Source organism: Haematobia irritans, chromosome 4 (assembly GCF_050003625.1).
Source record: "Haematobia irritans isolate KBUSLIRL chromosome 4, ASM5000362v1, whole genome shotgun sequence".
NCBI lineage: Eukaryota > Metazoa > Arthropoda > Insecta > Diptera > Muscidae > Haematobia > Haematobia irritans.
This window is the reverse complement of record NC_134400.1, coordinates 132291551-132309667: the sequence shown is the minus strand read 5'-3', so window position 1 is coordinate 132309667 and position 18117 is coordinate 132291551.

The window sequence follows — 18117 nt, the reverse complement described above, 5'->3', positions numbered from 1 at the left end:
TTTTGTCAAAATGCTATTTCTATAGAAAATTTTGTCAAAATTTTATTTCTACAGAAATTTTTGTCAAAATTTTATTTCCATAGAAAATTTTGTCAAAATTTTATTTCTATAGAAAATTGTTGTCAAAATTTTATTTCTATAGAAAATTTTGTCAAAATTTTATTTCTATCGAAAATTTTGTTAAAATTTTATTTCTATAGAAAATTTTGTTAAAATATTATTTCTATAGAAATTTTTGTCAAAATTTTGTTTCTATAGAAAATTTTGTCAAAATTTTATTTCTATAGAAAATTTTGTTAAAATTTTATTTCTATAGAAAAATTTTGTCAAAATTTTCTTTCTATATAAATTTTTGTCAAAATTTTATTTCCATAGAAAATTTTGTCAAAATTTTATTTCCTTAGAAAATTTTGTCAAAATTTTATTTCTGTAAAAAATTTTGTCAAAATTTTATTCTGTAAAAAATTTTGTCAAAATTTTATTTCTATAGAAGATGTCACAATGTTATTTCTAAGAAAATTTTGTCAACATTTTATTTCTTAAAAAAAATTTGCCAAAATTTTATTTCTTAAAAAATTTTGTTTCTATAGAAAATTTTGTCAAAATTTTATTTCTATAGAAAATTTTGTTAAAATTTTATTTCTATAGAAAATTTTGTCAAAATTTTATTTTATTTATTTTATTTCCGGCGGTGTAACAGAGGCTCAGCGATCATCTCCTATCGAGGAAATTGTGTCGGAATCTAGAATAAAATGGGCTTTAAATAGCTTTGGACCATTCAAATCCCCCGGACCTGATGGAATTACTCCGGCGGAGTTACAGGCAGTGGCTGAAAGAGTTATCCCCTGGTTGACGGTGATATATAAACGATGTGTAAACTTAGCATATATTCCAGAAAAGTGGAGGGAAACAAAAGTCGTCTTCATACCTAAAGCAGGAAAAGCCTCTCACTCGAGTGCGAAGGATTTCCGACCAATCAGCTTATCCTCATTCCTACTTAAGACCCTGGAGAGGATGATAGACATGTATCTTAGAACTAGCGTGGATTCAAGTTTGCTCTCGAAACGACAGCATGCATACTCGAAGGGCAGGTCTACTGAGACCGCATTGCATGAACTAGTCAGCTTTATTGAAAGCTCACTATCTGTCAAAGAATACACAATCGTGGCGTTTCTAGACATCGAAGGGGCGTTCAATAATGTCCATCCGAGCTCGATATTAAATGGACTGACAACTCTGAATGTTGATCCAGGTATACTTAGGCTGTTAGACGAACTTCTAATAAAGAGACGTATTTCAGCCACACTAGGGCAAGCAAACATACAAAGGTATGTGAACAGAGGCACTCCCCAAGGAGGAGTTCTATCACCTCTTCTTTGGAATGTTGCTATAAACAACCTTCTGGTTTCCCTAGAAAAAGAAAGGATAAAAGTGGTGGCATACGCAGATGATGTGGCGCTAGCAGTCAGGGGAAAATTCCCATCCACAATCAGAGATATTATACAGAGAGCTCTCCGGATGACTGAGAAATGGGCGAAAGATAATGGTCTTGGTGTAAATCCAGCAAAGACAGAACTAGTCATGTACTGCAAAGATCGTAAAACTCCCACGGTTAGGCCCATTTCCTTAGGGGGTACTGAAATTCCCTTTGGTGAGTGTGCAAAATACCTTGGCGTTATTTTGGACAGGAAGCTGAATTTTAGGCTTAATATTGAAGAGAGGGCGAGAAAAGCCACGGTAGCTTTGTACTCGTGCAAAAAGGCAATAGGGAAAAAGTGGGGACTAAAACCAAAAATTGTGCATTGGCTATACACTGCAGTAGTTAGACCTATAATGCTATATGGTGTTGTAGTCTGGTGGCCGGCACTTCAGAAACCGACTTGTTTAGATAAAGTTCAGCGTATGGCGAGCTTATGTATCTCAGGCGCATTTAGTAAGACAGGAACAGACTCCCTTAATGTCATGCTACATCTATTGCCTTTAGACATTTTGGCCAAACAGTCAGCTGCAACAACGGCTGTGCGGTTGCGCGAGCTATCGCTGTGGTCGGAAAAAATGTACGGTCATAGTTCGGTCCTCAAAATAATGCCAGATATGCCTAACGTAGTGGATTATACCCTGGCAAAACCACTTTTCGACAAAAAGTTTGAAACTCTAATTCCCAACAGTGAGGCGTGGTGTACACAGACCCCGGGGAATAAAGGATATATAGATTTCTATACTGATGGCTCCAAATTGAATGGACAAGTGGGGTTCGGAGTATATTCTAAAGATCTGGAAATTCGAATAGCGAAAAGATTACCTAATCACTGTAGTGTTTTTCAGGCAGAAATTTTAGCAATAAGAGAGGTGGCGAAGTGGCTGAGAAGTAATGTTCCAACAAATATTGGCATTAATATATACTCAGACAGTCAACCTGCAATAAAATCCTTGGACTCTGTGTTCCTCAACTCGAAAACGGCCATCGACTGCCGCAAATCTCTCAATGAGATGGCTGAGCAGTACAATATTCACCTAATATGGGTGCCTGGCCATAGGAACATACCGGGGAACTGCGAAGCGGATGAGTTGGCAAGGCTAGGGACTACCTTACATATTCCAGGGGAACTGGAATTTGTTGGTATGCCCCTAGCTACCTGCAAGCTCATGCTGCGTGAGAAGGCTGTTAGGATGGCAAATGTTCGATGGGAGAATTGCAAGGGTTGTAACGACACCAAGCAAATATGGCCCCATTTCAACTTAAACCGCACACTAGATATGCTAATGTTCTCGAGACGTCAGATATCACTCCTGATATCTGCTATAACGGGTCGCTGCCTGATAGGCGATTTTGCAAAAACTATTGGCGCGAAGTATAATGACTATTGTATGAGCTGTCATGATGCGGAGGAAAAAGAATCAATTAAACACCTCTTGTGTGAGTGTCCTGCATTTTGTGTAAAGCGCAAGCAACTTTTAGGAGCATATAGCTTCAGATTACTGGCGGATCTGGAAAACGTTAACTTAAGCAGTCTGCTAATGTTTTTGGAACAATCTGGTTGGTTCAACAAAGAAAAATAATCAGGAAGGTTCAGCGGTTAAAACTAGAAGTGCCCATATGTAATAGGTACTTTTAGTTAATGTGGTATCACAATGGACTGAATAGTCTAAGTGAGCCTGAATCTTAATCGGGCTGCCACTTTAACCTAACCTAACCTAACCTTCTATAGAAAATTTTTTCAAAATTTTATTTCTACAGAAATTTTTGTCAAAATTTTATTTCCATAGAAAATTTTGTCAAAATTTTATTTCTATAGAAAATTGTTGTCAAAATTTTATTTCTATAGAAAATTTTGTCAAAATTTTATTTCTATCGAAAATTTTGTTAAAATTTTATTTCTATAGAAAATTTTGTTAAAATATTATTTCTATAGAAATTTTTGTCAAAATTTTGTTTCTATAGAAAATTTTGTCAAAATTTTATTTCTATAGAAAATTTTGTTAAAATTTTATTTCTATAGAAAAATTTTGTCAAAATTTTATTTCTATAGAAAATTTTGTCAAAATTGAATTTCTATAAAAAATTGTCAAAATTTTATTTCTATAGAAATATTTTGTAAAAATTTTATTTCTTACAAAGTTTTGTCAAATTTTGTTTCTATAGAAAATTTTGTCAAAATTTTATTTCTATCGAAAATTTTGTTAAAATTTTATTTCTATAGAAATTTTTGTTAAAATTTTATTTCCATAGAAAATTTTGTCAAAATTTTATTTCTATAGAAAATTTTGTCAAAATTTTATTTCTATAGAAATTTTTGTCAAAATTTTACTTCTATAGAAAATTTTGTCAAAATTTTACTTCTATAGAAAATTTTGTCAAAATTTTACTTCTATAGAAAATTTTGCCAAAATGTTATTTCTATAGAAATTTTTGTCAAAATTTTATTTCCATAGAAAATTGTTGTCAAAATTTTATTTCTATAGAAAATTTTGTAAAAATTTTACTTCTATAGAAAAATTTGTCAAAATTTTATTTCTATAGAAATTTTTGTCAAAATTTTATTTCCATAGAAAATTTTGTCAAAATTTTATTTCTATAGAAAATTTTGTCAAAATTTTCTATAGAAATTTTTTTATTTCTATAGAAATTTTTGTCAAAATTTTATTTCCATAGAAAATTTTGTCAAAATTTTATTTCTATAGAAAATTTTGTCAAAATTTTATTTCTATAGAAATTTTTGTCAAAATTTTACTTCTATAGAAAATTTTGTCAAAATTTTACTTCTATAGAAAATTTTGCCAAAATGTTATTTCTAAGAAAATTTTGTCAAAATTGAATTTCTATAGAAAATTTTGTCAAAACTGAATTTCTATAGAAAATTGTTGTCAAAATTTTATTTCTATAGAAAATTTTGTCAAAATTTTGTTTCTATAGAAAGTTTTGTCAAAGTTTTATTCCTATAGAAAATTTTTTCAAAATTTTTATTTCTATAGAAAATTTTGTCAAAATTTTATTTCCATAGAAAATTTTGTCAAAATTTTATTTCTGTAAAAAATTTTGTCAACATTTTATTTCTGTAAAAAATTTTGTCAAAATTTTACTTCTATCGAAAATGTTGTCAAAATGTTATTTCTAAGAAAATTTTGTCAAAATTTAATTTCTATAGAAAAATGTCAAAATATTATTTCTACAGAAACTTTTTTTCAAAATTTTAATTCTTAACAAATTTTGTCAAAATTTTATTTCTTACAAAGTTTTGTCAACATTTTGTTTCTATAGACAATTTTGTCAAAATTTTATTTCTATAGAATTTTTTGTCAAAATTTTATTTCAATAGAAAATTTTGTCAAAATTTTATTTCAATAGAAAATTTTGTCAAAATTTTATTTCAATAGAAAATTTTGTCAAAATTTTATTTCCATAGAAAATTTTTTCAAAATTTTATTCCTATAGAAAATGTTTTCAAAATCTTATTTCTATAGAAAATTTTGTCAAAATACAATTTCTATAGAAAAATGTTGTCAAAATTGTATTTATATAGAAAATGTTTTTCAAAATTTTATTTCTTAAAAAATTTTCTCAAAATTTTATTTCTTACAAAGTTTTGCCAACATTTTGTTTCTATAGAAAACTTTGTCAAAATCTTATGTCAATAGAAAATTTTGTCAAAATTTTATTTCAATAGAAAATTTTGTCAACATTTTATTTCCATAGAAATTTTTTTCAAAATTTTATTCCTATAGAAAATGTTTTCAAAATCTTATTTCTATAGAAAATTTTGTCAAAATATAATTTCTATAGAAAAATATTGTCAAAATTTTATTTATATAGAAAATTTTGTCAAAATGTTATTAAATTTTGTGAAAATATAATTTCTATAGAAAAATGTTGTCAAAATTTTATTTCTATAGAAAATTTTGTCGAAATGTTATTTCTATAGAAAATTTTCTCAAAACTTTATTTCTTTAGAAAATTTTCTCAAAATTTGTCAAAATTTTATTTCTATAGAAAATTTTGTCAAAATTTTATTCCTATAGAAAATTTTGTCAAAATTTTATTTCAAAAGAAGATTTTGTCAAAATTTTATTTCAAAAGCAAATTTTGTCAAAATTTTATTTCAAAAGAAAATTTTGTCAAAATTTTACTTCTATAGAAAATTTTGTCGAAATGTTATTTCTATAGAACATTTTCTCAAAGTTTTATTTCTAAGAAAATTTTATTGCTATAGAAAATTTGTGAAGTAACATATCTCTTCGTTGTAGAGGAATATTTTGCAAAATCTACCAAAACATGAAGAATTCTACCAATCTACCAAACAGTAACAAATCGAATCGAACGTGCACATTTTGAATAGGCTGCACTGGATTTTCCAATCGAACAAACATTTTCGATTTATGGGGGTAATGTGTAAAATATGTAACACATTTTTTGCCAATCGAAAACACTATTGGGCTCACTCTTTTTTACCCATAGAACGAGTCAAAATTTTAAGCCATATGGCCATCGTCATACCAAACTGATAGAAAAATTTTCCTTATATTAACGAAATGTTTCATTAAAAGTGAGCAAATGAAACAAATTCGTTACCTAACATAGGTAGGTTAGGTTAAGTTAGGTGGCAGCCCGATGTATCAGACTAACTTAGACTATTCAGTCCATTGTGATACCACATTGGTGAACTTCTCTCTTATCACTGAGTGCTGCCCGATTCCATGTTAAGCTCAATGACAAGGGACCTCCTTTTTATAGCCGAGTCCGAACGGCGTTCCACATTGCAGTGAAACCACTTAGAGAAGCTTTGAAACCCTCAGCATTACTGAGGTGAGATAATCCACCGCTGAAAAACTTTTTGTTGTTCGGTCGAAACAGGACTCTAACCCACGACCTTGTGTGTGCAAGGCGGGCATGCTAACTATTGCACCACGGTGGCTCCGAATAGGTAACAAAATAGGGAGCCGAATAGGTAACAAAATAGGATCCAAAAAAAAAAAAAAAGAAAGGCTTAAATTATATTAGACATTTTGGCAATCCGTTTTTGTAGGCTGACTTATGGCGTTTTTTTTCTTACGAAATTTATACACTTTTTCCCAATTTGCCCGGAATATGACGGTTTTAGGTTCTTTTGTAAAAAAGGCAGCAGTTTGAAACTGTTTCGAATTTTGTTGTGAAAATTATGCCACGCATAAATGCAAATTGAGGGTATTTTAAGCACTTTATCGCCAAAGAGCAGCATAAATGTCCATTTTTTAAATTTGCCATCTGAATCTTCTCTACCGGAAATTATATTGCCAATCCAATCCAATTACATCCAAATTCTTTTTTTTTCGACAGGCAATAATTGCAGTTTTTTCTTAAAAAAAGAGTTGTGTTTCCTATTTAATCATTACATACGTCTAATGAAATACAGAGAAATTATATATAATATTGAGACTAATTTTAAAACTTTAAGTTACAGTAATAACTTAATTTATTTTTGTTCTATATTTAATGCTACTAATTACCATGATACTAGCCCATTCTACATTTGGTGAGTATTTAAAAATTCTTGTTTTTTTCTTTAATTTTTTTAAATTTTAATTTAGTATGTATGTTGATATATTAAATACTCATTGTTTTTCTTTTATAATTCATTCATAAACCTCATTTGACTTTCTGTTAAATGAGTTTTTCTTTTTAAATTTTGTGCGTCGCATAATAAATGCTGGGGAAAAAGAAATATCTAAAATACAGTTATATAAGGCTAGAATTAACTAATTTCATTAAGTATTTATATAGTTGACAACTGACAGATTTTGGTCAAAAAACATAAAAGTAACATAAAAATTCACTTTTAAAAGGCGTTTGAAGTACAATAATTAGTGTTCATAATTTGTGTTAGTTTTCTTTTAGCACTGGATCTAATGCTTGTATGAGCTATGCCGATGTTGCCACCTATTTTGATGATGCTTCACAACTTCAAAATCATAATCAAAAATCGTAATTTTTATTTCATCCCCAAATCATGATACATTTTATTCACTTTGAATAATATATTAACTATAATGAAACGCCTCTGAAGTGAACACCTACTCTCGCCTACTTGGTCGGTCGGTGTCCACTTGTACTAGGTAAATTTTTATGCAGTTTATCAGTTCATGTCTTCGGCAAAATTTTTGGGTGGTAAGTACGGCTTTATTCCGAATTCCGGGATTTTTTTATTTTGTAACCCGGGATTTTTCGTGATCCCGAAAAAATAATCCCAATTTGTTACATTTGTAGCTTTTCATGATTGTTTATTAAAATTAGAGTCTTCATATCCGACAAATTGAGTTAATAAACATTTAAGGTACACATGTGGCCAAAATAATAAGTACAGTACAGTTTTTTATGTTCCATGGTAAATTTAAGAAATATATTTATTGAAGAGCTAAATAAAGTCTATAATTCATATTAATGACATACATTTAACTCAAAAGTAAATAATTTTCTGGAAAAGACAAGTGAAATGAAAAGCTAATCCAAATAAGGCAAAGTAAGAGTCAAAAATGAATGGACAAAATAATAAGTACATTTTCCAAAATCGTGAAATGTACAGGTCTACTTGAATTTTTTTTGCTTTAAATTGAACATAATTTTGTTACATTATCAATCAGGGCTGTGGAGCCGGAGTCGGAGTCTGAAGATTTTGCTGGAGTCGGAGTCGTAAAAATTTTGCTCGACTCCGACTCCGGCTAAACCCAATTTATTTAAAACACTTCACATTTTTGTAACTAAACAAGTTTTTCATTCGATCAATGTACAGCATGATTGTAAATTAAAATCAACTTCCAATTACGGCTATCTTTTTATGTTTCCTAGAATGTTAGACTAGCAGATGTGCTGGATCGATCCATTTTAATGCCCATATCATCCATTTTAATGGCCATATACATATATGCAATATTGACAGAAAATTTTTTCAAAGTTGTTTTTTATAGAAAATTTTGTCAAAATGTTATTTCTATAAAAAGTTTTGCCAAAATTTTATTTCTATAGCAAATTTTGTCAAAATATTATTTCTATAAAAAATTTATTCAAAATTTTATTACTATAGAAATATTTTTTTTCTATAGAAAATTTTATTTCTATAGAAAATTGAGTCAAAATTTTGTTTCTATAGAATATTTTGCAAAATTTTGTTTGTTACACAAAAAAATTTTCAAAATTTTATTTCTATTGATATTTTTATTTCTATAAAAATTTAAGTCAAAACTTTATTTCTATAGAAAATTTGGTCAAAATTTTATTTCTATAGAAAATTTTGTCAAAATTTTATAGTAATAGATTTTTTTATTAGAAAATTTGGTCAACATTTTATTTCTATAGAATATTTTGTCAAATTTTTATTTCTATAGAAAATTTAGTCAAAATTTTGTTTCAGTAGAATATTTTGCAGAATTTTATTTACTACACAAAAATGTTTCTAAAATTGTATTTTTATTGATAATTTTTTCAAAATTTTATTTCTCTAAGAAAAAACTGTCAAATTTTATTTCTACAGCAAATTTTCTCAATTTTTTTTTCTTACTGATGCTCACTGATACTCACTGCTATAAAAAATGTATTCAAAATTTTATTACCATAGAAATATTGTTTTCTATATAAAATTTAGTCAAAATTTTATTTCTATATAAAATTTAGTCAAAATTTTATTTCTATAGAAAATTTAGTCAAAATTTTGTTTCTATAGAATATTTTGCAAAATTTTGTTTGCTACACAATTTTTATACCCTAAACCACATAGTGGTTTGGGTGTAATAAGTTTGATCGGTCAAAAAATGTGCCTACCAGAAATATTGATTTTAGACCCCATAAAATATATACCGATCGACTCAGAATCACCTCCTGAGTCGATCTAGCGCTTGGTGTCCGTCCGTCCGTCTGTCCATGTATTTGTTGTTCACAGGATTCCGGTCGCAATTATTAACCGATTTTGATGAAATTTGGTACAGAGAGTTTTTTGGCACAAGGACGAACGCTATTGAATTTGGAAGAAATCGGATCAAATTTAGATATAGCTCCCATATATATGTATCGCCCGATTTCGACAAATGGGGTCACGTTGCGCGTTTTTGGAAACGCATCGTCACCAAATTTGGCAAAAGGTAATCTTTTCCGTCGCCATTCAAGTCTGCAAAATTTCATCCAAATCGGTTCAGATTTAGATATAGCTCCCATATATATGTATCGCCCGTTTTCCATAAGTTGGCCACAAAACCTTTATTTATCAACCGATCTTACTCAAAGTTGGATAAATATAATCTTCTATAGCACTAACTATATGTGCAAAAAATCATCGAAATCGGTTCAGACTTAGTTATAGCTCCCATATATATGTACCGCCCAATTTTTCTAAATTTGGCCATAAAACCCTTATTTATCAACCGATCTTACCAAAATTTGGCTAAATGTAGTCATCTATAGCACTAACTATATGTGCAAAAAATCATCGAAATCGGTTCAGATTTAGATATAGCTCCCATATATATGTATAGCCCGATTTTCCCAAATTTGGCCATAGAACCCTTATTTATTAACCGATCTTAATAAAAGTTGGCTATATCCAGTCCTCTATAGTACTAACTAATTGTGCAAAATTTCATCGAAATCGGTTCAGATGTAGATATAGCTCCCATATATGTATCACCCGATTTTGAAAAATTCGCCCCTAATAACCTTATGTTTGACCATACAGGCCTCATTTCTTAACTGATCTTACTCAAATCTTGCACAGTGTAACCTTTTGTGGTATTAATCAAACCCGCAAAATATTATGCAAATTGGTTCAGATTTAGATATAGCTTCCATATATATGCATCGCTCGATTTTCCCAAATTTGGCCATAGTACTCTTATTTATTAACCAATGTTACTCATATTTCAAATTTTGATGTACTAGCCGATCGTACTTATACGTACTTGTAGCTCTTACATAAGGATATTGCTCGATTTTTACAAATTTGTATTTATTACCCACATTAATTTAACGATTGTCTCTCTAATGGGCTCAATATTAGTGGCATACTAACTCCGTAGGCGCAATATCAACACAGCCAGTGTTGCTAGAAGTTGGGGAAATTCCCTATATGTAGGGTTTTTCTAATATTTAGCGTCTTGTAGGGACGTAGGGCCACAATGTAGGACATTTTCACTCAACACAATTTGTAATAATTTTTACATTTTGGTGGCTCTAGAGGAGGAAATTAGAAGCCGCCAAGGCTTGATCTTTAACAATGTGTGATAAACTTTATTCCTGTAGAAAATTTTGTCAACATTTTATTTCTATAGAACATTTTAGCAAAATTGTATTTCTATAGACATTTTTTTTTCAAAATATTATTTCTATAAAAATTTTTTCTCAAAATTTTATTTCTGTGAAATTTTTTCTCAAAATTTTATTTCTATAGAAAAATTTCTCACAAAAATGTGTTTATAGAAACTTTTTTCCAAAATTTTATTTTTATAGAGATTTAACAAAAAATATTACTAATTTGGGTAGAATTCTACCAACTGTGGCAACCATGGTGGTAATACAAATTCATATTCTAAGTTATATACCTAGCATATTCATGTTTTAAGATAATAAAGTACTTAGAACCATTTTTGTTTTGTAAATTTTTTTAAATTTAACGAAAAATATAGTAGGGAAAATTGTTTGGGAAAGTAGGGAACTTTTTTGTCCTTGTAGGTTAAACCGAGCATTTCTTTAATTTTCTTAAATATGCAACTGCGGTTTATCTCCCAGATCTATATCTTACCCCACAATTGCTTATGATTACTAATTCTGTAATGGTGGTTTAGGGTATGATATAGTCGGCCCCGCCCGACTTTCTACTTTACTTACTTGTTTTTTTGCTTTAAATTGAACATAATTTTGTTACATTATCAATCAGGGCTGTGGAGCCGGAGTCGGAGTCTTGGAGTCGGAGTCTGAAGATTTTACTGGAGTCGGAGTCGTAAAAAATTTGCTCGATTCCGACTCCGGCTAAACCCAATTTTTTAAAACACTTCACATTTTTGTAACTAAGCAAGTTTTTACGCAAATTAGTTTCCATTGCGTTATTCATTCGATCAATGTACAGCATGATTGTAAATGAAAATCAACTTCCAATTACGGCTATCTTTTTATGTTTCCTAGAATGTTAGACTAGCAGATTGGCTGGATCGATCCATTTTAATGCCCATATCAATTTATTTGAAATATTTCGAACAATCGAAATTATTTTTTTAATTTTACTTTAAGGCCATATACATATGTGGAATATTGACAGAAAATTTTTTCAAAGTTGTTTTTTATAGAAAATTTTGTCAAAATGTTATTTCTATAAAAAGTTTTGTCAAAATTTTATTTCTATAGAATATTTTTGTTTGTTATTTTGGTTGTTACACAAAAATTTTTTTTAAATTTTATTTCTATTGATAATTTTATTTCTATAAAAATTTAAGTCAAAACTTTATTTCTATAGAAAATTTTGCCAAAATTTTATAGTAATAGATTTTTTTATTAGAAAATTTGGTCAAAGATTTATTTCTATAGAAAATTTTGCCAAAATTTTATTTCTATAGAAAATTTAGTCAAAATTTTGTTTCAGTAGAATATTTTGCAGAATTTTATTTACTACACAAAAATTTTTCGAAAATTGTATTTTTTTTGATAACTTTTTCAAAATTTTATTTCTCTAAGAAAAAATTGTCAAATTTTATTTCTATTGCAAATTTTCTCAATTTATCAATATCAATATCAATTTATTTGAAATATTTCGAACAATCGAAATTATTTTTTTAATTTTACTTTAAGGCCATATACATATGTGGAATATTGACAGAAAATTTTTTCAAAGTTGTTTTTTATAGAAAATTTTGTCAAAATGTTATTTCTATAAAAAGTTTTGTCAAAATTTTATTTCTATAGAATATTTTTGTTTGTTATTTTGGTTGTTACACAAAAATTTTTTTTAAATTTTATTTCTATTGATAATTTTATTTCTATAAAAATTTAAGTCAAAACTTTATTTCTATAGAAAATTTTGCCAAAATTTTATAGTAATAGATTTTTTTATTAGAAAATTTGGTCAAAGATTTATTTCTATAGAAAATTTTGCCAAAATTTTATTTCTATAGAAAATTTAGTCAAAATTTTGTTTCAGTAGAATATTTTGCAGAATTTTATTTACTACACAAAATTTTTTCTAAAATTGTATTTTTTTTGATAACTTTTTCAAAATTTTATTTCTCTAAGAAAAAATTGTCAAATTTTATTTCTATTGCAAATTTTCTCAATTTTTTTTTCTTACTGATGCTCACTGATACTCACTGCTATAAAAAATGTATTCAAAATTTTATTACTATAGAAATATTTTTTCTATATAAAATTTTGTCAAAATTTTATTTCTATAGAAAATTTAGTCAAAATTTTATTTCTATAGAAAATTTTGTCAAAATTTTATTTCTATAGAAAATTTTGTCAAAATTTTATTTCTATAGAAAATTTAGTCAAAATTTTATTTCTATAGAAAATTTAGTCAAAATTTTATTTCTATAGAAAATTTAGTCAAAATTTTGTTTCTCTAGAATATTTTGCAAAATTTTGTTTGCTACACAATTTTTTTTTAAATTGTATTTCTATTGATAATTTTTTCAAACTTTTATTTCTATAAAAAATTTTGCCAAATTTTATTTCTATAAAAATTTTATTAAAAATTTTATTTCTATATATTTGGTCAAAATTTGATTTCTATATATAGAAAATTTAGTCAAAATTTTATTTACTAGACAAAAATTTTTCCAAAATTGTATGCTCACTGATACTCACTGCTAAGTCGAAAACTTGTAGAAATGACTCAAATTTTCAAATTTTTCAATGAATGAATCATAAATGCATTTTTGCGAATTTGTCTAAACAATTATAAATATTGCCCGTGATTTTGTAGAAGTCTGATTTGAGATTTTATCAAAATGTAGATCTAAATACAAAGTTGTGCAGAGTATATAATAATCAGCCCGCCCGACTTTAGACTTTCCTTGCATTTCTATTTTTTGTTAAAATTGTGTTACGTCCTATAACGTTAGATTTAAATTTTAAGTACATAGATTTTGTAGAAGTATATACAATTTTTCTAAATCGATTCAAATTCATGCATATGCGAATATAAACCTTTATATAGCTCGCAACAAATTTAAAGGATTTGATAGTATCAATAATTTTGGTCCACAAATACATATACTGTTGGTATCATCTATTATTATAATGGGTATTTATATCATTATTTTATTTATTAAACATTGCCCTAAATTTTAAATATAGAGTTCAATTGGCATCTAATGTGAAATTAAGACCTTGTTTTGCACACATAAATAAATACGATACTTTATATCGATCCACTTACGGTACCCCCACAATAGAACTACAAATTAGTGGTATTAAAATGAGATTTATTTATATTACCCGGAGTCGACTCCGGAGTCGGAGTCGAGCTGATGAAAAATGCTGGACTGTGGAGTCGAGCCAATTTTGCTCGACTCCGACCCCTGTTATCAATCCAACTTTATTTTGATAACATTTTATACTCGCTTTGACATACTGCTTACAAGCTTCCGACTGGTTTCATCTAAGTTTTCATTACCATGTAATCTTCACAAAATTCCAAAGTTCTTGTTTATTTTTAAATGTTTCATTCCCAATTCTGTGTTTTAACTCTCCCCAAAGGTTTTCAATGGGTTTAGGGTCTGGTGACTGAGTAGGCCAATATAGAAGGGTTATGTCATTGTCTTGGAACCAATTCTTAATAAAGCGAGAAGTGAGTTTAGGATCGTTGTCTTGTTGAAACACCCACCTTAGAGGTATATTTTCTTCTGCGTACGTCAGCATTGTGTTCTCCAATATATTTCTATATTCGAGCAGGGTCATTTTATAAGTAATGCGATAAATTCGCCTAGGCTATACCAAAAAAACAGCCCCATATCACTATGTTCCCGCTCCCATGCTTGACCGTCATTTTTGTGAAGCGCATATGAAATTCTTTTCCTTGGGGTCGACGAACATTAGGTCATCGCTCCACAGGATATTGTGACGTTTTCTCTCACCTACCGTTCCTGACCACCTATAATGTTTTCTGATGAGGCATAGTCTCATCTTACAAATTTTTTTCCGTAGCATAGGAACTTTTCTGACTGTGCGGCCGGGTAATTTGGCATGTACTAATCGCTGCCAAATAGATAGTGCAGATATCACATTGCCTATTTCAGGAGAAACTTGTCTGGATGATTTGAAAGGTCTTTTTTTGGATGAGTGACAAAAAGATTATCTGTTTTTCGAAGTGTCTTGCTTGGGTTTCCACGTGTTTTCGCAGAACTTCTTTTCTGTAGGGCTTTTTGAACACAAAGTAACGATATCTTAAAAAATTTGACGGTCGTTCAAAGAGATTTTCCCTCAATTCTTAGAGCTGAAACCAGTCTTTTCTTTTCTACTACAATGACTTTTTCGGTTTATCCAGTCTTTTCTTTTCTACTACAATGACTTTTTCGGTTTATCTAGTAACTAATTTTTATTAATTTTTTATTATTTGCATTCAATTCATCGCCACTAAAAACACAATAACAAACTTTTTGCAAAATTTAAACATTTTCATATAAAAACGCATAATGTACTTATTTTTTTGACCAACCAAATAAAGCGCTTCATCACAAAGATAATACAGGAAACAAAAATAATGACATTTTTGCGTGTTTTTTTTCTTATTGAATCAGTGCTGCCAATATTGAACTTTAGTTACATGACGTAGTTACAACACCAAATTAAAAAATATGTTAAAGCTAGGACAAAACCAACCACACCGCCTGTTGAAAATAAACCGTAATTAGAATAAAAAAAAAATAAAAATACTAAAACCAAACTTTTAATGCAATTTTGTTGCTTATTGTTTTAAAAGGAATGAGGGAACTAACTTGTCGTTGAATTTTTGATAATTGATAAAATTGTTTAAAAATAAGAGTTAAATGTTAATAGTTTATACCATCGTTATACCATTTGACTGCTTCTGCGCAACTTCTTGCCATTGGCTAGGATTATACGGTCAACGATACCCTATGGTTCAGGTTCAAATAGAGGCCATAAGTCTTTTGCCAAAATTTAATACCAATTTTTACAACTTTCCATTGGTTATTTTATGGCTTTTACATTAGGAGCTGAGCAGGCCAGTCAAGCACTCGCAATTTTGGAGGTCACGATCGCGCTGAATAATCCATGCAGACAGCATTTCCTGGGTTGCTTATGGCAATATCACATGGGACAAAACGTTTTTGTAGACTTCCGACAGCATAAAACGCTCGACTCTATAAATCGGGCCAATAACTTGTCCAGAAAAATGCCTCCAGACCATAATATTGCCCCCACCATGATTGACGGAACCTTTTGTATTTCTTCGATTAGGACTTTCCTTTCAGCCTTCGTACTAAATTTCAACCATCCCCAGCAAAAACTCCTATTACCAGGTATGAGTACAAGTATGCCTGCGACAAATTGGTAACAACTTCCTCGTACATATATCAGTAGTAATACCTTTACACAGGCATCACATTGGAGGAAAGTACTTCCGTGCTAGCATACCAGCAGTCGAAAAATAAGTACTTCGCAAGCATAAATAAAGATACCCAAAAAATGCGAATTCACCCCTGTTGTTTTGTAATCCAACACACTATACCACGCAACACGACATGGATCTATTCAATGATGTTTTGTAATATAAATTATGTACTATACAACGTTAGAAAACAAAGATATATTTTATTGGCAATTATTTTCTGAAATGTAATTTGGCATTACTTATCGCTACTATTAACGGTGCCCACTGTGGAGCCGAACACGAACCTCAAGATTTGATTTGATTTTGATTACCGGTATTAATAGAAAGAATCACTTTTTGCCTACACAGGCAAGTTATTATTTTTAAATCCCAGGTAATACTGCAAATACGAGGACAGTTCGGAAACTTCTTAGCCTAGCACAAAATGCGCGGTATAAACAGAAAAAGTTTAAGTGTTTTGGAAACTTCCATCTCTGTTATGAACACATATTAAATTTTGTTTCGATCTCCTTCATATAGAAACAGGTGTTCAAAAAAGACGCATCCGCAATTTTTTTACAATGGAAAAATTAGAAATTAGAAACAATGATCGAGTCCATTTAATTTTGCATGAAAAAACTTTCTGCAAGATGGGTGCCGCATTTGTTAACAGCCGATCAAAAACGCATAAGAATGAACATTTCTCAAGCTTGTTTGGATAGTTTTAAGCGACATAAAATGGATTTTAAGCGTCGTTTCATAACTGTTGATGAGACATGGATCATCTACTATACTGCAGAGACAAAAGAACAATCCAAACAATGGACTGAAGCTGGAGGAAGTGCCCCAAAGAAGGCAAAAACAATTCAATCGGCTGGTAAGGTTATGGCAACGGTTTTTTGGGACTTCAAAGGTATTTTATTGATTGACTATCTGCAAAAGGGTAAAACAATAAATTCAGAGTACTATTGCAAACTTTTGGATCAATTAAATGTACAAATTCGAGAAAAACGTCCTGGCTTACAACACAAAAAAAAATAATTTTTCATCAAGAAAACGCACCAGCGCACAAGAGTGTTTTAACAATGGCTAAAATCAACGAATTAAAGTACGAGTTTCTTGACTACCCACCTTATTCTGCTGATTTAGCTCCCAGTGATTTTTACTTGTTCCCAAATCTAAAAAGATTCCTTGCTTTACCTCAAATGAAGATGCAATTACAGTTGTAAACCACTATTTTGAAGACCTTGAGGAAAACGATTTCAATCAAGGGATAGAATTGCTAGAAAAGCGTTGGAGTAAGTGTATTGAAGTTTCAGGAGATTATATTGAAAAATAAAAATATTTTTGAAAAATTAACTATTCTCTTTCATTGATAGGCTAAGAAGTTTCCGAACCGCCCTCGTAGTAACTTTTTGATTACCGGTATTACTGAAAGAATCACTAGTGCTTACCAGGGATGGAAAATGTAGTACTATAGAACTTTTTTCAATACTTTTTCACCCTGGTCAGTACCGTAGTACTCCCACGAATGATTTAGTACCTTTTGTATAGACATTTTTGAGTCGATTTCAGATTTATTGTACAATAGTTTTGACAAAGTATTTTAATATTTTGAGAAAGACTTTAACAAACTTATTTGCTAATAGTAGTTTAAAAATTTGGCAAAACCGACAAGTTCATGCGGGAAGAACATCTCGGAAAGGATACTTTCTAGATGAGAAGTTATCGATCGCTTACTAAAATAATACGAACCAAAACGTATTATTTTGCAAAAAATTATTTCTTCAGAAAATTTTGTCAAACTTTTATTTCTACGGAAAATTTTATTACTATAGAAAATTTTGATAGAAAGTGTTCTATAAACATTTTATCTTTATAGAAAATTTTGTTAACATTTTATTTCTATAGAAAATTTCGTCAAAATTTTATATCTATAGAGAATTTTGTCAAACTTTTATTTCTATAGAAAATTTTGTCAAAATTTTATTTCTATAGAAAATTTTGTTAACATTTTATTTCCATAGAAAATTTTGTCAAAATATTATTTCTATAGAAA